At 43.3% G+C, this 23,296-nt stretch overlaps 1 protein-coding gene across 2 annotated transcripts in view; it reads left to right on the forward strand.

Moving 5' to 3' along the window:
* The window catches only part of LOC124174941 (somatostatin receptor type 2-like), a 46,748-nt gene that overhangs the window by 15,143 nt on the left and 8,309 nt on the right, over positions 1-23,296 (forward strand). Inside the window, exon 1 of one of the 2 annotated variants that reach the window (XM_046554610.1) lies at positions 957-1,230. The exons of the other annotated variant lie outside the window; for it this stretch is intronic. The gene's annotated coding sequence lies outside the window, so the exon portion shown is untranslated. Of the gene's footprint in view, positions 1-956; positions 1,231-23,296 lie in introns of those variants that run through there. 2 annotated transcript variants of the gene reach the window in all.

A 23,296-nucleotide genomic window follows, 5' to 3' on the forward strand; every position in this document is an offset into this window, starting at 1 on the left:
GGGAAAACTTCTGACGATTCTATACCTCGACTTCCCTTATTCTGACCCCTCTACATTTCGAATTTTCTGCAATATAACTTCAAGCCCTTCTGTATTTTGAAATCCTACGTGGCCATTCTACTATCTGACCCCCAACCGACTCGTTCGATTCTATCATCCCCCTCCCGCCGGTTTCAAATAACGGTATGAGAATTACATTTGCTTCTGCGTTTTCGATAATCAATACTACGCTTTTTATTTCCATGTACCGTATCATTTTTCTTTTTCACTCGAGAATGGATACTTGTTCTCATTCCCGTATATACAAATATATATCAGGCTAGTAGATAAATAGTGGTAGTATCAGCAGCGATAGTGGTAGTGGTAAAGGCAGCGGTAGTAACAGTAGGAGTACTATAGTACCCACAGAGCAGAGCGTTATTAGCCACGAGGTGGCAAACCGAGCAGGAGAGCCGCGAAACGCCAAAGTATCTTTTTTGCACGGTACAGCGTATTATATTCGTATACACGTTAGATTCGCCTAACTTGGATGAAGGACTAGGCGGGGAGGAAGTAAGGTAGAACCCGCGAAAGTCAAGAGGTGAATATATTGATTTGGACTAAAATTAGGTGTAAACGGGGGTTGAACACCGGCTTTTTGAACTCGAAGACCAAAGTCGGGGGTTTGCGATGTAGAATAATCACATGGGGGGGGGGGGTTCCTTACCGGCACGGCACGGGATCGCGTATAAATATACCGAAAACCTCCTCCTCCCCACCCCCATCCCTCCTCCTCCTCCACTTCTACCGCCTATACGCCGAGGCGTAATTGTCATAGAGATTCGGATTATTCAATGCAGATGCTGGCAGGCCGTCTCTACTGCTCAGTTTTCGATCTGCGCATGCGTCGCGACGCCCCGTTGCAAATATGTGGCGTCGTGACGCTCACAGACGCCCAGTAACTCCCGCATCCCAGCACGGTGTACGGTGCCGGCGCACGTATAATATCTCCTCTCGCGTTGCCTTGCCTTGTCTTGCCTTGCCTTGCCTTGCCCCGTTGCGTTGTCTCGGGTCTTGGAGGCCGCCGTTTTGCCGTAACGTCGCGTCGACGGCGCCCTTAACGTCATATCTCCGTTACCGCATCCAACACTCTCGAGTCACGTTACGTTATATCCTTCGCAACGAACGACGTTCGACGTTTGTTATGTTTTTACCGCCGACGGAGGATCCGCTGGATGTCATTGTTAACAGGTAACGACAATTATTTTGTTCATTCAAACAACACGCTTTTGTAGTACCGTTCCACGGTATTATCCGTCATCGTTTGCAAGGTGTATTCGTAACTCGTAATCAACGCTTGTTTCATTTCTCACCCAAGTCAACCACGCATTTTTATTCAGTCTTAATGCGATCTCAATTTCTTCGTCGCTCGTTCGATGTGTCGTGCGAAATTCAACCCTTAATACTCACGCTTACCGACGGCACCGTAACTCTACCTTCGGTATAATCAGCCGCGTTTCCTCGAATTCTGTTACAAGCCACCCTTGCCGGTTGCGTTGAGAAACAAAAAGAATAATAAAAAAAAAAAAAAAAAAACCAAAACGTTACCTACGTTGTATATATGCGTCTATAATATGTATGTACGTACATATATATATATATATATATATATGTATAAATATACGCACATGTGTGCGTATATACGTGTATCATCGTGTATTCAGTGCGCGATGGTCGACCGAGTTTCATTATCCCTTTTTGACGATATAACCCGTAACGCGATCTGGCCGGATTACGTGAGTTGGTAGAAAGAGAATTCGACCGGAAATATACAGTTTGCTTTCATTTCCGCATCTTCTCGGTACAAGGTACACTGTACATAAAATCGTGTGTATACGCTACATCGTATAAACCGCGCAGTGTACGCAATCTCTCTTCATAATAGGGGACCGTCTCTCTCTCTCTCTCTCTCTCCCTCTCTCTCTGTATATATATATATATATATATGAATTCAAACATATTTCATAGCAAGAATAAATTTGCATGATCTTATAATATAAAGAGGGGGGTCGGTTGCTTTTTGGCTGTCAAATGGCAGGGTGATTGATTGCCGTTGGCTCTCGGCTTCCCGTCGTGCAGAAACAGAGGCCGTCGTCGCGAAGAGTCGACGTAGCGATTGTCCGAGAGAAAACTTGCACGTGCGACGTCTTAACGATCTCGCTAATTATTCACAGGACATAAACGACCGGCGACGATCCCTTCCGCTTCTCGTAGTCCGAGGCAATTTTGGGGCGATGGGAGGGCGATGAGAGGGAGGGGGGGGGGGGGGGGGGGGGGGGGGTGGCGAACGAGGCCGGGGGCTGATCAACCCTTGACGAGGAATCACGGGATTTCAGGGCGAATCGGTTGCCACCTGGAGCGGCGTCGCGGCTTTCGGGGATGAAAGGAAAAGGACGAGCCGGGGGTGGCGAAAGGGGGACGGTCCGCCGGCTCGGGAACAGCTGTTTGCCCCGCTAATATGATTCAGAGCACGTTCTGGCTTTGGGGTCAGGCCAAGCGACTCCCGGCACTTTGCAAATGAGATAAACTTTAAGACGTCGACGCCGATTTCTCCCACCTCCCCCCCCCCCATTCGCCCCTGCATCTCCCCAGTCTCACCACAACGGCGAATGATCCGATCATCCTTCGGTTTTTTGTCCCGGGGTTTATTTTTCCCCGTCGCGGCTCTTCTTCTTCCTCTCTCTCTCTCTCTCTCTCTCTCTTTCTCTCTCTCTCTCTGTCGCGTTGCTCTCCAACGCCCGGCGAGATTTTATTGATGCGATTCCGTTTGATTGAATGTCGGCGAACGAAGGAACGAAGGAAAGGACGAACGAACGAACCTCGCGAGCTTCGAGCCGGATCCCCGCCCTGTTCTCGTCGGCCACGGCAGCTGCCGCACCCTCGCCGCTTTGACATGCGCCATGACCTGCATACCCATGGTTACACTTCGCGCCCCCGTCTCGTCATCCCCTCCGTCTCGAACAGGTACGCCGTGTGCCATGCGACGCTGGCCACGCCGCCCCGTGCGAGCCGCAGACGTGTGATTACACCCTTAGAGCCGGCCGCGATTTTCCTTTACATTCTTCTAGGGGTGCAAATTGCGTCCTTCCCATTAACGCCTTTCAACACCCCGCGTTACATGCCCCGTGGGTTTTACCGTAAAACAAATATGACATGTTGCGCGTTTCGCACAACGATCGGCATCGTTACGCGTTCAAGTGCAAGCGCAACTTTTCCCTTTGTTCCAGACAGCGGGCGTCGATGTGTCGCGAGACTGAACTCGATAGGCGAGATTAAAACACAGCCACCCTGGGAGAGGATGATTTATACCCAGTTTTTTCCTCTCATTCGGTTTCCCGATGATCGTTGAACACTCCAGAGAAATATTGCCGATAGCTTTCGTTTCATTTTTTGCTTACATTTTTTTCTCTTTTCTTTCCAACTCTTTTGCGATTCGCGGTGATTAATTAACGTTGTTGAATAACGAAATTACGCTGTACGGAAACAAGCGGTGATTCATATTGTTACGTATTCAAATTTTCACCCACCCGCGTATTGGTTAACCTGTTCAACTCGTTTAGTCGCTTCAATTTGTGATTGATCCAATTTGATGCAGCGTATTTTGGACAGCTTTGCGTTTTATATACGCTCATCTGGATACTGCAGCGAAACGTTCGGTACAAATTGACTATTTTCTGGACCGCGCACGGTCGCTGTATAAAGCAAAGCGAGTAAATATGTTTCATTTCGTGAAATTACATTCCAATCGTACGATTCGATTGAGAATAATTTGACAGACTGAACGAGGAAAATAATGAGGGAAAAGAAATTTCGTACGTGTATGCAATTATATTACAGAAATCGGTGGATGGGCAGCTGCAGATGAATAGAATATTTATCGTATTGGTCCCTTCGATCAGGGGATTAAATGAAATCGATTTGGGATTCATTGGGGGAAATAAATTTGTATCAGGCTTGATTGGCGGGCGAGTTGATTCGAGTCGAGTATTTGTAACAAAATGGAGCAACTTCTCGCGCCTCAAGATTCCTTCGTTTCTTTCATCTCCTCTTCCTTCCTTTTGGATCCGGTGTGTTGATCTTAGCTTTAACTCTCATACGTTACGCCCTGGAGATATCCAATTAACGATTCTTTGAATCCCGTGTAATTAAATTCAACGTCCCAGTCCTTATTTCTCTGACTGACCTTAAACTTTGATAGTTTTCTTGGGTGAAAACCTGCGAAGCGTACGGCTATACATAGATATCTATGAAAACTGACCAACTTTGGAGTGAAAATTGGAAAACCTGTATTACGTTTTGAGAATTCACGCGAACCAGCCGCGAAGAAGATACCGAGAATAACACGCTTCGTAGCTTCTTGCAAATGCTCGATAGGTCCTATAAAATTCCTCCCCCATCCTCGCGAGCTCTCCGATACAAAATGGATCCTTCACTTTACACTCGCGTATCGCGGTAACGAAATATTCAAAAATTTCGCTCCACCCGCGGGGGCCGCCATTCGCGTGACGCACGTGCAAAGAGCAAAGGGATAGAAACGCAGAGACGCGGGATTTTATTCCTAACGAGGTCTCTAACCCACGCGATTTTCGTCGCAGGAAAAAGAGGCTCGTGTTCGATAGTCGATGTCGTTCTGGTCTCGACGTACCGACGTTTCCGTAAAAGAAATCGAAAAAAAAAAAAAATAAGAGGAGAAAAAAGAAACCGAGGATGAAACGAACGTAAGAATAAGAATACAAGTATATAACGGGTAAAGGTTATTCAATTTAATACGTAGTACCAACGTTACGCAATAACAACGATGTACAATTATCGTTTATCCGTATCGCGTTTTTAGGGTTTGAAAGGTTTTATTATTCGATTTTTCTCCATTACGTAACGCCGCCTTCGTTCCGCGACTAATTTCCCTCCCTTTTACGCGTTTGCCAAACCGTGACGTTTCTCATTTTCCTCGCGGTAAGTAGTTTGACTTTGGCCAATTTCACTCGGCGTTTAGTCCGCACCTTCCGCCCCTGTGTAAACCGGAATTCGTTTCCACGTCGCGTCCGTCCGCCTTTTCGCTAACAAGACAATTAGTGATGTCTGAGCTTCGATGTGCAGGTCTCTGTCCTTTGCGATGCGTCTAATAATCACGTTTCGTTTAACTCTCTCAATTTCATTGCCAACTGCTGCTTCTCGCTCATAAAGGAACCATTCGTCTCCCCCGGGACCTTAAACGAACGCCTCACATATATTTTTCATCTTGGAAGAACGTCGCTTTGATAAAAATTGCGAACTTCTTCTTCGGCACGAAAGCACTCTTCGTCGTTCTTTTATTCGTTTTCGTCACAATTTTGCTGGATCGAATTGCGAGCATAGTTTTCACGGAGCCAGTCGTCAACTTCGTCACTTTCGATTCACGCGAAATTTTCGTATCCGTTCAAGCTGTACCATTTACCGTAACATTCGTCCCCGAGGAACGCAAACTTTTTTCAAGTCTCAGCCAGTCTCGCAATCTGTACTCCATTCTAGCCAAGATCGGTTGCAAGAATTTGGGAAAACGAGCATCTTTCGGTATTTGTTTCTCCCTTTTCATCCCCATCCGTCAAAGTATCCGACGTCGTTTCGCGGGAACAGCGAACGCGTAGCCTGCAGGACTCGTCAAGTAGGAGCTGAAGGACGTCGTACGTGTCAGCCGAACTGGGAGCTGATCAAATCGATATACCTCCTCGTAATAAAGGAGACGGCTTATGGAACTAGAATAGAGTCCTACGTGGGCGGAGAGCGAAATGAATAGCTAATAGGCAAGCATCACGCGAAAACAAGCGGCTCACGTCGGCTATGAAACTTCACGGTTAGCCGCGATGCCGGGAGAAAAATAATCCAGCTTTTCATACCACTTCGGTATTAGTTCATCTTCGCGATCGATACTTTCTGCCCTGTCTTATTCTGATCCAGGATTATCACTCGCCGTGTGTTTAAGGACGAACCGACCCGACTATCCGAATGAAAATTTAGAAAAACAGAACAAATCGTTTTGTAAAGCTCCAGAAACGTTATTTGGTACTGTGAAACAACATTCTTACCGGACGATAGAAATAAATCTGAGCAAATTCTAATAACGCGAATTATTAAGAAGTATGAAATTAGAACGTTCAGCATCACGAAACTCTGAAGTTCTTGATCCGATTCTAATATTCAATCTTGAGATCTTTACGGCGAACAAAATGAATTCAGAAGCATTATAATCGAATAAGAAACACCAGGGTTCGTCGATTTGGAACGTTCTAATTATACAAAATTTCCTCAAAGTTGTTGATATCTTAGCTCGTGTTATTCGAACATGATCAGATTTATATTCATCACATAGTACAGGGTACCACCTATCTTTATCACACGTAAGCAGCATTTCGTTCGTATCAACTATCATCGGCGCGATTAATGACGTAGCTGTAAATCTTTGAAACCGTGTTTTTTTTCTCTTTCAACTTTCAATTCATCAGACAATTCACTCGATTTATCCGTAAAGGGCTTCGGAAAATCGTGTGCAGCTTACAGCGCAGAATTGCATTTCGCTAATTGTGGCGTATTTGCAACCACGTTTGCTAATAATATTTGTCAATTTTTTTTTTTTATCTCACCGTTTTTCGAACCAGCTTTTCAACTGCAGGTTTCCTTTTTTCCAATCACGACGAGCTCGCGCTTTGACCAGCTGCACTCAACCGTTACATCTTTTGTACACACAAACGATAGGCGATTGACGTACGTTATTATGCGGCACATAATGCCCAACGACCACGGCTATCGGTGAAATATTTAACGGACCGTTAAAACGGCAGTCAGCTTTGATGTTAAAAATAGTTTGATCCGTGTGCAATCAACCATTGATATTATCGGTATTTCTTTCTTTGTTTTAGGCGATATCTATTCTCTGATTCCCTCCGTTAATCTCAACAATCGCCTGTGCCTAAACAGCAATTATAGAATATCCGTAATCTTTCGAAAAGACTTCTCGAAGAGAAATCTTTGCTAATCGGAAGTTGAAAACCAAGCCTTGGTACAAAGGAATCGCGATTTTTCGTGACAATTGAATAGATTCGTTCCCAAATACTTTATAGAAATCGTAAAATGGACAGACCAGAAGTTTAAGATAGATCAAAATCCGCTCAATCCGCAACTCGGGAGGTATACGAATTTGCGCTTAAGCTCGTAAATAAATATCGGTGAAATATATTCAGAATTTGAAACAGAGAATTTGTTTTCCATAACAATATTGACCGCGGATACGACTTCCGGACGTGTCTCGTCCCCTGAATGACAATCGGGGCGTTCGCGTGGGGCGATTTTGATCCGTATCTGCGACGAAAGAGCGACTCGGCGGGTATAACGCGAGGCCTCGTCGGCTTCCTCGACGTCGGGACGACGGCGTCGCGTCGCTCCGAGTATTGGCATGCATCCCCATGCCCGGTGTATATCGTTCCGGGATATAACCTTATGGGTTATAATAGTCCGGATCGAGCCGTGCGTCGTCCCAGCTCGCTGGATCGCGTATATGTAACTACGTGTATCGGCGATCGTAACCGTTCCCCGTACGTGAGCGAAACTTCCGGTCTTACCTACGTCGCGTCGCCTCGCGTCGGCAGGCAGACGGGGTTGCAGCCCGAAAACGAGCTTTAATAAATTGGGGTAAGGCGACCGGGATATTCAATCCGGAACGGAGGCTGTTACGCGGCGTGTAGGCACCTGCTGTGATTTCGTGACGTGGCGATTTTTTCGTCGCCGTCACGAGCCGCCTTCGGATTACTTCCTTCGATTTATTTCATCATTCGGAAAGTCAGGCCGAGGAAAACGCAGAGCCGAAGCAGGATTCGCGCCTCTGTTCGGAGGGATCTTCGATGCAGCTTTGCTTCGCTTGTCGCTGATTCGGTCCCTCTTTTCATCGGCGAGACAGTTTGCCCCGCTTCCACGTGCCGCTTTCAGAACCACGATATTCACCCTTCAGATCGTACGAGCACTCGCTTAGCGTGATTGCGGTTAATCCTGTACGTATTTCGAAACCGCAGTGCTTAGATGCTGTTCAGGGTTAATTTAGACGCGCTACTGGAACCGGATCAACCGCGTTCAGGATTGCGGCATACTGTGACCAGAACTCGCGGAATCTATGTATACGTATATGTGTACCTACATCTCATGGCCAGAAATTACGGAACAAGTTGGATATACGTGACGTAAGCTTTTCAAATTACTACAAGTCTGAAATCAGGTTTCAAAAATTCAAGACGCTGAAAATTTGAAATTTGATCAAATCTGATCGAAAAACTCTCTGCAATGGTTTTCCGGGTCGCTGATTACACGTTTCAAATCAAATTTTGAAAATTCAAGGCATTAGATCCGATATGTTGAACGAAAATTTCAAATTTCATCGAATACGGTTAGAAAATTCAATGCAGTTGTTTTCGGAGTCTCTGATGGGATTCGCCGTACTAAATTTTCAAAATCTGATTTCAAATTCGTAATCAACGATCCCAAAAACTTATAATTTATGTAAAACATGTACACGTGTAAAGGGGGTAACTTTCTCGGAAATGAATTATTACTTCAATTTTCACGATTTTTTTCAATCAATTTGTTTCTAACAATATTAATCTACATCATATCGCAACTATCGCTCTCGAGTATTGAAAATCTATTAGTATACTATCGGAAATAGCAAAAACCCGCACACAAGTATGTTGAAAAGTTCTGTAAATGTACAAAAAATGAATGTAAAATAGGTGATGAGAATACTTAAAAATTTCGATTCAAAGGATTAAGCTTCGTAAATTGATAAATGTATTTACATGCATCACGGGATTGCGTTAACGGAAATTAGATCGAAAAATTGAGGTACTTATACACCGTTTCATGTCAGTTCCAATTAGCCATTCTTTACGAGAACATAATAACGATTCGGGTTTTTCTAGTTTTTATTCCCTTTCCCCCTTTGATCCGAATAATTATCTCGCCTTTCTACCTACTACTGCGAACGAATATAATTATTGCTGTATAAATTGTGTATAGCAGCTCGAGTTCAGCGGTAAAAAGTGTAAATCTCATTTTTCTACGTAGCTCTCGATTTTTCTTATACCTATTAATCAGCGAATTATTTGAAACCTCTGGAGTCAAGGGATCTGAATTTATCGCCCCGGGATAATAACTCACGATCAGTGAAACTTGCTAAATTGATCGCCCCACCGATACACGGTACATATAATGTATAATTGTTTACAATACGATGTCTGATCATATTTATTGGCACCCGTGTTGATTCACCGGATCCACGCACGGCAGACATCATTGTTACACTATCGACGTCATACGGTGATAACATTTGTACAGCGCCAGAGATGAACGAGTTTTTTTTTTTTTTTTTTTTTTTGATAAAGGGGAGAAAATTCCTCTGCCAATTTTCTATTTACGCATTATTACGTGTAACACGCGGTTTTGAAATTTTATTGTTTTCCTCGTATCTTCCGCTTTTTGCGCTCACGCTTTTTTCCCCAGTCACAGTTTTACGTTATTCATCACTTTCCTGGCTTGCATGTATATGTTTTTGAACGTAATACATTTCCGAACACTTTTCTCAATCCCAATAATAATATATTAGCATCCATCTTCGATCTGCCTCCGGTTGCCGCCTCGAGTGTGTAGAAATTCGTCTTGCCGTCCGAAGCTCGCGTTTAAAATTCTCAAAGGTTGACGCCCGACTCGAAAAAAACGTTGAAGGATCGAGAGGAGAGTCGACGAAGAAACGCGCGTGTATTTTTCATAGATATTTCTCGCTTGAGAGGGAATTTGAAATTGACTGCGTAGTACGTGAAGAGCCATTCGTACATTTATCTGAACGAAAATATGCACAAGTGCACGTTCCTATTCGTATTTTTGGATGAAAGCAAAAACGGATGAAAAATATCAATGGCAAAATGCGTTCACGTCCTGTAACGAAAGAAATATCAAATTTCATCACCCGGGGTTAAAATTCTTTCGATTAGCAAGTAAACGATTATTCCGGTCGGTAGAATTAATCCAACCGATACAGGATTGACATTGGATTGTTAATTTTTCTAAAAAATCGAAGGATATGGAAAAAATTTCGCGTCCTCTCTCAAGGCGCAAAATCGTGACGATGAGATTCAGGTGAAAAATGTTACTCCCTGTCCAAGGAATCGGGTCCTTGGCTGAAATTTACAAGGTCACTCAGGGAAACGCGTGTCCCTCGTTAATTGAAGAAAAATTTCTCGCGAAATTCCCGATATTCCGATCACCAATCGCCGCATACTTACATCGTCTGCTTTTCTTCTTTATTTTCTACAAGGTACGTCATTCCTGCACCCACTTGATTTCAATCGTTACGTCGTATAATATACAGCGAACCGGGTATGGAAAAAAACGAAAGCGGAGGAAAAACGGTAAAGAATGAAGGAGGAGCTTGGGAGGAGCAAAAAGGCTGCCTCTCGATGCGAAAGAAACGACATTGCGGAATGACTTTACTATGAACATAGCGGATGGGTACTTTATATAAACCCATGTGGCATTCGCTCTCGCGGATTTCCCTCGACTCAATAAAGATTTACGCGTTTCTACGGATATTTGACTTTTCGAGACGCTTCGATTCTCCTTCAAGCATATATACATATATATATATATATATATATATACACATGTACATACACACCTACGTAGTACGTATACCATACACTGCACATAATACGCCTCTTTAGATAGGCTTCGTCGTTTATCCAGCTAGTTTTCCAACGTCTTCCGTTTTTCCCGTCCAGCTGCAGCTTCGCGGCTGCTGATCTTACGCCGAGACTTTTTTTTTTCACCTCGCTCGAGAGGCTAGGAATAATTCCCGAATAAATATACGGTCGCGGGGTATTTTTTTACCTGATTATAATAGCCTCGCTTGATTCAAGAAGAAGTCGTCGCTACGCTGAAATCCGAAACACGTATAATTACACTGTCGGAAAATTCACGGTGTCAATAGAAGTCCGCAACTATTAGTGTAAAATTTACACATAATCGGTGCGAATCGTTCGATTCTTGACACCGAGTGGTCTTAAAATCAACACCGAAATCGTGTGGACTTCTGTAAAACATTTTCGGTATTACATTTAACACCGCACACACGGATTCATGGGTAATATAATTCCTGACGAATCTGACGTGGCTGATCGTTAATGTTCTGCGTATAATTACTTTTTATACCGATATATCGTGTTGCGGGAAAAGTGTTCGCGAAAAAAGGAACGAAAATGTTTGTATAAAAATGAATAAAAACCATTACGACGATCGTGGGCGTGTATCGTTAAACGGAATTGAAGAAATTTTCCCTCAGACATCTCGGTTAATCGGCCGCAAGGCTTGGCGTGAAAACTAAGAGGCTGCAGCCGGCGGGGAATAGGAAAAGCGGGAGGGGGACGAAGGAAAACGTCGACTCGCTGAAAGTCGGTGGCGATAATAAAATTAGGAACTAAGATCGAATTATGAAACTCCACTTTGCACCGCAATTTCCCATCGTCGCATCGGTATCGTTAAAACTCGGACGCCGCGATGAGAATTCTTATAAACATCGCGTGTCGCTGTTTCCTAAACTTTTATACTAACATTATTAATAATCGATTAGCCTGCAGGTAATCGAGCAAATTTTGCGTGAGGAGTATTGTAAAATATCGGAGGATTGACGTGCGCGTTATCTTGACTGTGCAGCTCCCGTCTAAGGTTAGAAGAATGTAATCATCGTCGCTTTATTTCGTCATCGTGTATGTGGAAACGAAAAACGATATTATTAAAGTTGAAAATGTTGTCGCGGTTTTCTTTGAGTAATCAGAGCGATCCGTGCAATGTATGCAAAGATACAACCTCCATTTGCAATTTGTCTTCCCTAATCTGTGTCGTAATTTTTGATTAGCGAGATTCGCACAGCACGAGAAGTGAAATTTAAGACTTACAGCCAAGCCTCGGTTATTTCTCCGCGGTTTTAATGCAGACACGATGTATATTGTACACGTATATACATAATACACTCTTAAGTCATGAAACAGAGTGATTCAAGCCGCGGAGTGAAAACGCTACTGTGAATCTTGAAATAGAGCATTTCGGACGAGATCTTTTGATCTCACTCTAATTTAATACAAACTTGTGTCACACTCGAGCCAGCAAGCCTCTTTATTACTCCTCACCGCATTCAGCACGTAGAGATTTTATTTCGGTCTTTTCCTGCTTAATTCGGAATCCCGCCGGGACCTTGCGGCACTCGAAATATGCTTTACAACAAAATAAAAAAAAAGAAAAGAAAAATAACGAGTTATATGTTCCACAAGGAGAAATTTTTCACTTGTTTTCTCTCGCTCTCATTCATATTGTGGTAAAAACTACGAACACCTGGAAACAAATTGCCGTTTGTCTTCACACATTTTTTACGTGCAGTAATTGTACAATGTATAATCACGAGCTTATTCCCGGATCGATTACGCCACGGAGGATTAAACCCGTCGTCTCAACGACAGCAATGATCACGACCCCTCGTATTTTATGCATGCATAATTATACAATATACAAGAAACCCCGACGGCATTACCGCGGGAGGCAAAAAAACAGCCCGTAAATCTGGTAGAAATTAAACTGGTTAATTCGTGTATTTCATTTTTCTCAACACTCGGGTTATAATATGATCTACGTGACAAACGGATTTTATTATTACTCTTATTGCGTCCTTGTCCAAGAAGAGTCGAGCTTCGTACATCCCTGATCGTGGTCCCTGTTCGCAGTTGAACGTGCGGGAATAATTTCACATCCAATTCGATACACTGAGCATAATTAATTTTTTTCAGTAACTAGCAAAATTCAGTGAAACAGGTATCGTTAAAAAAACTGTTTGAATATTGTTGGAATTACGAAAAACGAGGTACGCCTGACCATTTACGCTATTGTAGATCGTTTTTTGGTAATCGCAACGCAAAGTCAGTTTGTGAGTTTGTCAGTTTGTCTCTACTTTTTTAGTTAAACAACGCTTTGACGTCAATTTATTGTTGCACAAGCATTAAATTTTCGCAACGGTTACAAGAATATATAGTAACAGTGATGATAATGAGAAGGATTAGTAACGGATACTAGACTTTCCGGTAACAGCTACAAAATTAATTTTCATTTTCTACCTAGAACTATATTTTTCGATTGTGGTAAAAACTGAAAAAAGTTAAGGACCGAGAGGTAAACGTAACTAGAAATTTCTCTCAGTGTACGAATAATCGCGAAGATCCTCGTCCTCTTCCCGTAAAAATAGAAATATATCGACTCTGCTCTATTTTTTCAACTTGTGCACAACTCGGACGATTATATGTTTATTAATATATACGTATACCTTACGGTGCGAGATTCCGAAAATCCATATTCTCAGTGAAAATTTCCCGAATACGGATCTCTGTTGTTCCATAAGTCCAAAAACCTGTCCACTTTTTCAACTAACAATAATACGGGCACGAAAGCATGGGAAAAAAAAGATCGCGGACTGTGAAATAAACAAGAATAAGCGAAATGAAAATGACGAAAGGGCAGAAGAGGGACATATTGTGGCTGCGCAAAGACGGGGAAAATGAGGAAAGGGGGGGTGATAGTGGCGCAATATAATAGTTTATACCTGTAACCTGTATCGTCTTGGCCGATATTGCGTGGGTTAGTGCCTGCCCGGTTCTGCAGTATTAAACCTAAACCGAGGTGTGCTCTGGGGTGTTTCAGCCCAGCCACAGGCCGAGCATCATCGCGGCACCGTAAGCACACAGCTCCGAGTAATATCGGTATAACTATACGGGTACGCCCCAACCCTTTTTACCCCGTCGAGCCCTCTTGGTCTCTCTGATTACCGATTGCCGTTCGGACGAATGGACGCCTCCGTCACTCCGTGAATGACGTACGTACGTGCGAAATGGACGCGCTGTTGATTCCTATGAATGAGAAAGTGTTGAAACGTAGAGCAAGCAAAAACCGGAGGGAAAAAGAAATTCGGTTCGAAAAAAAGCTTCGAAAGCTGTGACTGTAAGGTATTTCGAACTGAATTTCATTCGAAATAATATCCACTTTGTATACGTGGAATAACGTTATTTTAAAACACGAATTTCTGATGAAACATATCGATTTTATTATTAATTATAATATTTTGAATATCATCGCGTAATGCCTTGTATTTTTATTTTATTTTTTTTTGTTTTTCCGATACCCGCTGAACGATAATGCGTGTATACGCATGACGATTTTACACAGTCAAGAGATAAATTCCCTTCAACTTTCTTCATGAGACCGGTTTTGGGATAAACAAAAAACTGTAGACGAATAATGACGCGAGTTTTTTCTCTGTTTTTTTTTTTTTTCATGCAAGTTACCAACAACTGAACTTTCTCTATTACAATTCTTCTTCTTTTTCCTCCAATACCGTAACCGACGGAGAAAAGTATTCGTCATAAAATATGAATTTCAGCCTGACTTTTCAACCCCTGGTTCTACGTAATTCGTATTTGTTTTGCGAATTTATTAACCCCGCTATACACCCGGTAGATGTTCGAGTCCTGTCTAGTCTAGTCTAGTCTACTCTGGTCTAGTCGAAGGGCGGCTCACCCTTCTCAACGAGGATTCCTAGAATCGCGGCTCTCTGCCCGACGATAAGTCGTCCTGCAGCGGCAGTTCCGTCCTAGTGTCCGACGGGCGTGTTTCCGGACTTTGAAGTATTATTGACAAAGGCCCTCGACAAAGTTTCACTACCGTGCCCCGGGCGAATTTCTTCCCGGGATCACGACTGCGTACCTGGCCGCCTGCGGACCGGAAGTCCGGTCGGTGTTGTAGGGCCGTAGAGTTGGGTGCAGCGGCTATTTCTTAATCAAATCCTAGGCCCTTTGACCGGTCGGAAGCGACGCCTCGGGCCGAGATTCACAATGTCGGGGTATTTATCCTTCGCCGGAAGTCACTCGGTCGCCTCACGTTTCTGTAAGTGAATATACTTAGGCCTTGGTCCGCACCTTTCGCCCGAGAATTCCTGTTGAAAACTCTTCAGAACCAGACGCCTCCCCAAAAGTCACTCACGTCGAACCCGATCCGGAAAACCCTCGCTTTTTTCAATACGCCAACTTTCAGCCTTACAAAAGGTAATTGAAATTTTAATTGGGTTTTTTATACAGCCTTGTGAAAAAGTCATTCGAGTGCAGGCTTTCTCTCGGAGAGTTTTACTTTTATACGGTGAAAAATTTCTGCCCACTTTTTTTTTTTCACACTGCTTAGTTCAACGTCTGTATTGTCGATGAGACAAGAAGATGGAACCTTATCAAAGTATCACAAGTTCCTCTCTCACGTATGATTCGTTGGAGAAGTTGCAACAGTTGTACCTATTTTTGTTAAGTCACAATTATGCCTAAGGAAGGTAAGATATTTTTCAAATTAAAAAAACTTCTCTTATCATCGAGGACACTCGAATTCGGCAAAAGTCCAGCTTTGCTCCGGTCAGAGACAATAAATTTCACGATACAACTGCGATATCTCATTTCATTCATGCTGCGAGTGGAATTTCATAGACTGGAAGACGAGGAAAATGATTCTTCAGCTTCTGGAACAACTGTCGTACTCAAGAATCGTGGTCGCACTGGCTGTACGTCTTTCATCTGTTTCTGATCACGTTCCGCGGATATCTTGAGCCGGATGCAGCTGCGGAGGTTCGCGAACTGGTTATAAATCCGTTGATCTCGAGCCTTTCCCCCTCACTTCTTCCGGCCAAAGTGGAAACGCAAGGCGTAAGCACCTGCTACAGGAGTCAGTAAATATTTGCCAAGTGTTCCCATCATTTGACACTTAAACCTGTTGAAATTTCACCCTCGATTCACGTACAGTTTTCCCAACAAGTCAGATACTGAAATCTAAATACTCGCGAATTCTTTTCCCAAGAGTCGGAGATACCGATACTCGAATTGATACACTCGAGAATCGACATGGTATTTTAAGCAAACATTTGGGTACTCTGGAGCTGAGAAACGACAATTCGTTGATTTTAGAAAATTAAAAATAGATTCCCCGATGCCTGAACCTTTACCAGCGTTACTGCCTCTCCTCTTCGGTCGAAGAATTCGAGCTTCCGCCGTAAATAATTACATAACGTGACCGAATTGTCACGTTCTCCGTGTTTAGTGGGTCGAGAATGAGGACCCAGAAAACAGACCCTCCATTTCTGGATTTGCAAAGGATGAAACGCTTGGTGCAAATATTTCACCGAATCGCCGTGGCATGGTAAACACTTACACTTACATACGGAAACACACGTGCTGAAGTGCAGAGAAAAAAATAAAAAAAACTTTCAAGAGTTATTTCGTACAGTCGTGAGCTTAATGTCTTCCTGTTGAGTGCCGCAAGAGGACGGAAGAGAGCGAAGGGAGGGAAAGTGGATCGTTGAAAAGGCGTAAAGCGCGTCGTCGTCAAGTTGTTGAGTAAACGCGTAAACATTCGTCCGTTCCGTCCTCTCGCGATTGCATAAGCACGATCTAGTCGCACGATGGCGATTAGCCGATGCGTAATGACGATTGTCGAACGGCCGTGTGCGCATCCTTCGAAAAACATACGAAGGGATGACGACGGGTGGTTGGACGACTCCTTCGCTAATTGCGAATTGACGGAAGTACGTCATTCTAATGGCTCAATTACAGGAATTTAGTGGCTGACCAAAGTGGATAACTTTTCCTAGACATTCCCGGCAACTTTTAGGTTTCCCAACATTCTGCACTCCAACCGTCGCGTCGCCATCGTTTCAGATTTATCTGTATCGTTTCAAACTTTCGTTACCTGGAACAATTGATTGCGGGTAGATGGAACAAAATGTTTCTCGCTTTCTTGGATTCGGAAATCTGGCCTGCACGGCGGATAATGATATCAAACGTTCTCCCGGTTGGCGAAAGCTTGTCAAAAGACGAAAGGTGCGGATATTTTTAAAACCTTCTCACGGGGTTCTGAATATTGAAAATCGATGTTGAATTGACTTGGAATCCTGTCCAGAAAACAGTCCGAAAGTGTGTGAAAGTTTCAAATCAATACTAAAATTAACTCTTGTGGAAATTATCAACGTCTTTGCAAAGTTTATGTCAGGTGGTAATTTTAAAAACGTGGATCAATTGGCGATGGCTTAAAAAGTTACCGACACGCGATGTTTCCTCAAAATCTTGTCGTCAAAATCGTTTTTGTGGGGATGGAGAATTATTCGTGCTTCTAAAAAATATGCTCCTTCTGAACTAAGAGGGTGGTTCGTTTTTTTTTTTTTTTTTCTAAGTTATGCTTAAAAATTCAAACTGTGATGGATGTTTGTAAGAAGCGGACGGAAGTTGGACGATTCTTTTCACCGCGTAAGAAATTCTTTTCTAATTTACGTCCAAAAATTTAATGCCAAGCGTTATATTTCTCTTCTTGGCATGAAATAATACATCTTCGAAAATGTGGGGAGTGTCTATAAATCCTATACATATACTGTACATTCGTTTTACGTACACGATGAAAGAAACGCGCACACCACGAGCGATCCATTTAATCATTTTCTGCCTCCGTGAATCCGAGTTGTTTTGTGGCCCGATCGTTTTCGCGAACTTCCCTCTTTGTTGTGCAGGCCCTGCGCACGCGGTGAAATATATTAACCCCGCAGAAAAACGGTGGGCATGACACATAAATATCAGCTGCAGGGTGGGTGGGGGGGGGGGGGGGGGGGGGGAGGCTGCGAAGAAGCGTGAAGAAACGTGGAGTAAAAGCAGAAGTTTCAGAGATTAGGGAGAACAGTCGAAGCTACGCTTCGATGTTTCCTTCTCCCGGTGCAAAAGGGGGCTTAAAAATAGAACGCTGATGTTTAACGCCGTTCGATTTGCGCTTATTTGTATTTTTTTTCTCAGTTTACTCGCGAAATAACGTCAAGTGTCTCGCGTTGCTGGCAATTAGCGAGCCTCTGAAACACGTTACGATAAGAGCTGTAAAAATTGAAGATAATTAATGGAACGTCAAGCGCCTCCGACTCGACGATCCATTCCCAGAGTTGCGTTATTCTAGGCCAACTTTAATATCCGATCCAGCTTATTTTCAACAGGATTCGGTGTATAATTAAACTTGTCAATCGCAGAAATACACAGTTCCTGTCCGACTGTCTGTGACTCGGATGATATTCGCCGAATAAAACCGATCGTCGTCATTACGACGTCGTCAGGAATCCCATTTATCGCTGTTTAGTAGCTGATTTGAGATGAAATTTACTTCGAGTGCCAAAGAATCTCGGAGCTGGGAAAGTTGGGTCAAGATGTCAACGAAATGTTTTCCCATTTACCGAAGAACCGCGAGAGCTGTATATTGATTCCCAAGATAAACGCAATAACGTGACAATAGAATTTATACGAGGTAGGCGGTTGTATAATAATAACCTGAAAGTCTCCGACACATTCGACGAACTTTATCCGCGTGCCCGGCAAGATCAACCTACAAACAATGCCGAGATTACTTTCTGCAAAATGTAGAAAAAACTTGTAACTTCGACGCGTGTATTTCGTTGAGATGAAAAATGTATTCGAGTCAAATAAAATTCATTCGCTGATACAGGCGAATTGCTGAGAATTTTATTACCTCCGCTGTTTTATTAATCTTTTTTTTATTTTTCTCGGACGGGATCTCTGCCCGAAAAACAATCCGCAGAGTTAAATAAAGGCATTTCGTCTTTGAACGAACTTTCATTCACTGATATTAATTTAACCATTCTGTACAAGGAACAACTTCCGTGACATACTCGGTAAAGATAATATTTGAGATCAAACAACTCGTTCCAAAATTGAGACAAAATTACTATCAAGGATTTAGAAAGTATAGAGAATCTGTTCGAGTCTTACGGTGTGAAAGTAGCCGCGAGAGGTGGGAATAAATTTAACGAAATACGCGTATACGGGCAGAATGTTTATTTTTAAATTCGAATATCCACCGAGCGTCGGAGTCAGCGGGGATCCAATCGGATTGGACAGTCGTCGCGACTCGGGGTCGGAAATCGGTTTTGATAAATTCGCGAAACGCGAGTATATATCCACGTCACCTCGGAATTCAGGGAAGAATTTCATCCGGGATTTCTGTCCGGCGGGTGGGCCGCGTGTCCAACGAAAACTCGACGCTACTACTGCGCCCCCCGACACGATCCACACACGTTGCCACGTGCTGATCATCGTCACCTGCCAGAGACTCGCCGGGGTCACCGGGTTCAATTCAATGCATTTGATATTATTGGTGCACCGGATTTAGGTGGGCAGAGAGCCGGGCATTCGCGTCAATCGAGCGAAGCATACTCGTCCCGACATTTCTGGGCTTCGCAGACAGCCCGCCTGTCCGCGAAATTTTCACCAAAGCGACGCGTCGCGTTTTCAGAAAAAACTCGGGGCTCTCGCACTTTGTCAATGTTTTGACATTTGTTGCTTTTCCTTGCTTTTTTTCAACTTTTTCTAATTCGAACATCGCAAGTAGCTTGTTTGCATTCGGGATAAATTCTGAATTCTTATCGTTAACGTACGAGTTACACTAAATTCACTCGGAGTTACCGGAATCATTTTTCATACGAAACTAAAAAGCTTTGCTTCAGTTTTGCGACAAGTATTACTACAACAATCCGAACGAGTCTGTTTGGGACTGTGAAGTGTGATTCGATACGGTAAAATCATTTCGTAATGATTGAAAAATAGGTTTCATTTCTTCAATTATTGTAAACACAAGCGAGTAGGTATAATTCAATTGAATTCTTTTCCGATTTCAGAGCAATTATTTAATTGAATTTGTTAATTACCTTGAAACATTCATATCCTCGTGGAGAAAACTTCCATCGGATTCTGCGATATTTCGCACAAAGCTTTGAAAGCTTCACCGACTATCCGGCATGCGTGTGTGGGTAGTAATTAGATAATGCACAGCTCGTGTTTATCCATAGATAGTCGGTGAAAATTTTCATTACATTTATATGCCTGAATGCGAATGGTTGAAGGTAGAGTTCTCTCCTTCTCTCTTCTTCCCTATCTCTCTCTCTTCGACGAGAAAGTCGTAACGCGTGTCTGCAAGCTCGAACGGTCTTATATACGCTCGTTTCAGTTTAGTATCACAGCTCAGCCAATTGCCTTGAGTTTTACAATTGGTTTCACTTTACTAAGCGATGGGCGAAAACTGATTTCCGATAGTTTTAGGTCAAGTGCTCTCCTCGTTACACCTTACACATCGCCTCGGTCCTCCTCCTCTTCCGCCGCCGTCGCCGCCGCGCGTCATTCGCACCCCATTGATCCGATTCCCCGCCTCTTCGTGATTTTCCTTGGGATTTTTTCACCATCGCGCGAGTGAATTTATTTTTCTCCTTTGGAAGCGACGCGCTGTGGCTGCGTGTCAAAAGCTTTGTTCCTCTCGTGGGTTGTACGTTACCTAGATCGTGCAGGCAAACGACGCGTGTAACCTCCACGTTGGCAGATTCGGACGAGCCAAGCCCCGAATTCTCGTTAGAAACCCCGGGGGCTCCGGGGTGAGCCTGCGTACACAACAATATAATAATTAATTTCGAATGCCCGCGTGTCCCACATCCAGAGACCCGCCGCTCTCTCTCTCTCTCTCTCTCTCTCTCTCTCTCTCTGACATTATACCTCATCGGCTCACGTAAGAATACGCCCCATATCCTCCGCATTGTAAACTGAGCGCACACGTTCGTCCGTCACACGCATCCACCATCACACGCGCACGTCGACGAATGGTGAAACAATTTACTGACATTGGCAAAGAATCGATCATTCCGTCACTTTCAGGAATGCCTGCACCTCTCGCGACTCCGGTAACACAAGGAACGGTTCGTTTTAATTACCTGCATAAATCGGTAAACGACAGACGCTCCGGCGGCAGTATCGTCAATTAATTAAAACCGTTGACGCGGACGTCCCGTAAAAGAGGACGGTAGAAATTTCGTCGTATTTGAAAAAGTAATGTAAGAAAGACCCAGAAAATCGAACGAAAAAGAGGAAAAAAAGACACTCCGCGTAAAATTCGATAAAGTAAGTGTAATAGCTCGCGTACACGTATAGTTGTTACGTACGCAACGAAATGACAGAACCGAAAAAGAAGAATCGCAACACGGCGAAACAGTGGTTTATTTTTAAATAATTTTTATTGTCCCCGTATATATGTATATTTCTCCCCTCTTTTTAATAACGGTTTAAATTCGAGCGCGAAAAAAGGGAGCGGTGCATGGTGGTGAAAAGAAAGGCAAGGAAGCGCAATGTCATAGAAAAAGATAAGAGAGTACCCAGTTTAGATGGGTGAATAAGAGGGGGAAGAAAAATGGAAAAAACATGAGAGAGGAAAGTTGTAAAATCTTTTTCTTTTCTTCGTTTTTTTTTTTTTTTCTTTTTATTTATTTATTTTTTTTTATTTGCGATATTTTACACAAGGCTCAGGTGTACATTACAGGGGCGCATATAATCCCTTTTTTACGAGCACCATAAATTAAATTAGATTTACATATTTGTATTCCGCGCGAGACGATCGTCAATGGCACCCAAAATCGATCCCCATATTCTACGAAAAATCTGGATGTATGCGCGCGTGCAGAAAGTGACAGCGGAAACGTTTCAGCCATAAAAAGAACATTACTTTTCGCGAATGGAGGAAAAAGTGGGATATATTTTTCTCGGTCACGAATTTTTTTCGACGTTCCTCTTTTTCACCTGTGAAATCGATTACTCTGTCATTTTCTTTATTCTTTTTTTATTTTTCCTTTTTTTTTTTTTATTTATTTATTTTTTTTTTTTATCATCGTTTCGCCCCTCCGTTGCTCCACTTCTTCCACAACCATCCTCTCGTAGCTTGTTGATTTTTATTTGAAAAGTCGCGTTATCGCGAAGCGACGTACGGTCACAGCGCGTGTGACTGCGTTCCATCAATATTTAACGCGCGATGTGACAAACATGTTTTAATTGATTTAGATAAGGCTCTGTGTTGGCCCATTTGCCCGTACAACTCAAGAGCACTCGAGTCAACTCGAGTCTCGTTCGCTCATCCTGACTGCGTTACGAGTTTTACAATAACGACCAGGTGCGCATGGCTCCCCCTGCCAAAAGCAGTGAAAACAAACAATCAGCCGGGAATCGGGCGAATCGCTGGATTATCGAGAAACGTATTTTCCGAAAGGTGAAACGTCGCCGTAATTATTACAAACGCACGAATCGAGGCCAACTCCACTGACTTTTCACTAATTCGCCGATAGCGCATATTTTTGTCGTCCATTGCCCCGGCTTTCGGACGAAGCTTGCGGGGAAAAATGTGAGAATTACATTCAAAAGGCGGGATTGAGATGATATTGAAAAATTGGAAACAGTTCCGAGGCGGTCAGGGTCAGGCGTTAATCGAGTTGTGGCTGCACGGAGTTGGATATAAAGCAGTTTTTTCACTCTCCGAGTGCGATCAGCTGCCGCGTGATACTTAACCCTGCTAATTCTGGCCCAACGTCGTTTCGAAATGTTTGTTTTTTTCCATTTCATCGGCAGTCATCTTTCGTTTACAGAAGCAAACCGTGCCGGTACAAAGAGAGGAAAATATGATTCTCGTTTATTACGAATATACATTTACGTGATGAATCGGTGAAGCCTCGAAAGGCACGGTGCGAGTATATCTATGGATACCGTTGGGAGAAGGCTTGCCCCGAGTGAATTGAGTTCCAGGAGCTGGGATCGCGGAGGCGGCTACTTTCGCTAATTAAATCCACGCTTTTCCGAATTCCTTGAACAATCACTCGCCATCGATAATCTTGCAGCGAATTAATCGAGCTCCAATCGAGGGAAACGGTCATATTCTTGCTTTAATTTTTGGCAAATTTTATCAGAAGCACAGCACGGAGAAAGAATAATAATTTTCTTTTGTATGGAAAATTGCAGGATAAATTAGGGGCAATAAATGTAGGTGGTTAGGTGCGGGGGTAAACCAGGGTTGTAATAAATTGTGCAGATCCACGTACATATACAACAGAAACGTAAAAAATACAGTCGAATGCCCGGGATGATATTAATTCTTGGTAATAGCCACGCACCCTGTAGCGCCGTACGAATGAAATTCAAGTATAAATATAAACAAATTGTGAGTTTAATTTGACACGTGTTATTCGCGAAATTTATATCTCGCGCGTCCAACCGAATTTCGCATGCTCTACCTTTTTCGTCATCAACTCCTTTATTCTCACAGTAAATCTTAT

This window comes from Neodiprion fabricii, chromosome 2 (assembly GCF_021155785.1).
Source record: "Neodiprion fabricii isolate iyNeoFabr1 chromosome 2, iyNeoFabr1.1, whole genome shotgun sequence".
Lineage (NCBI taxonomy): Eukaryota > Metazoa > Arthropoda > Insecta > Hymenoptera > Diprionidae > Neodiprion > Neodiprion fabricii.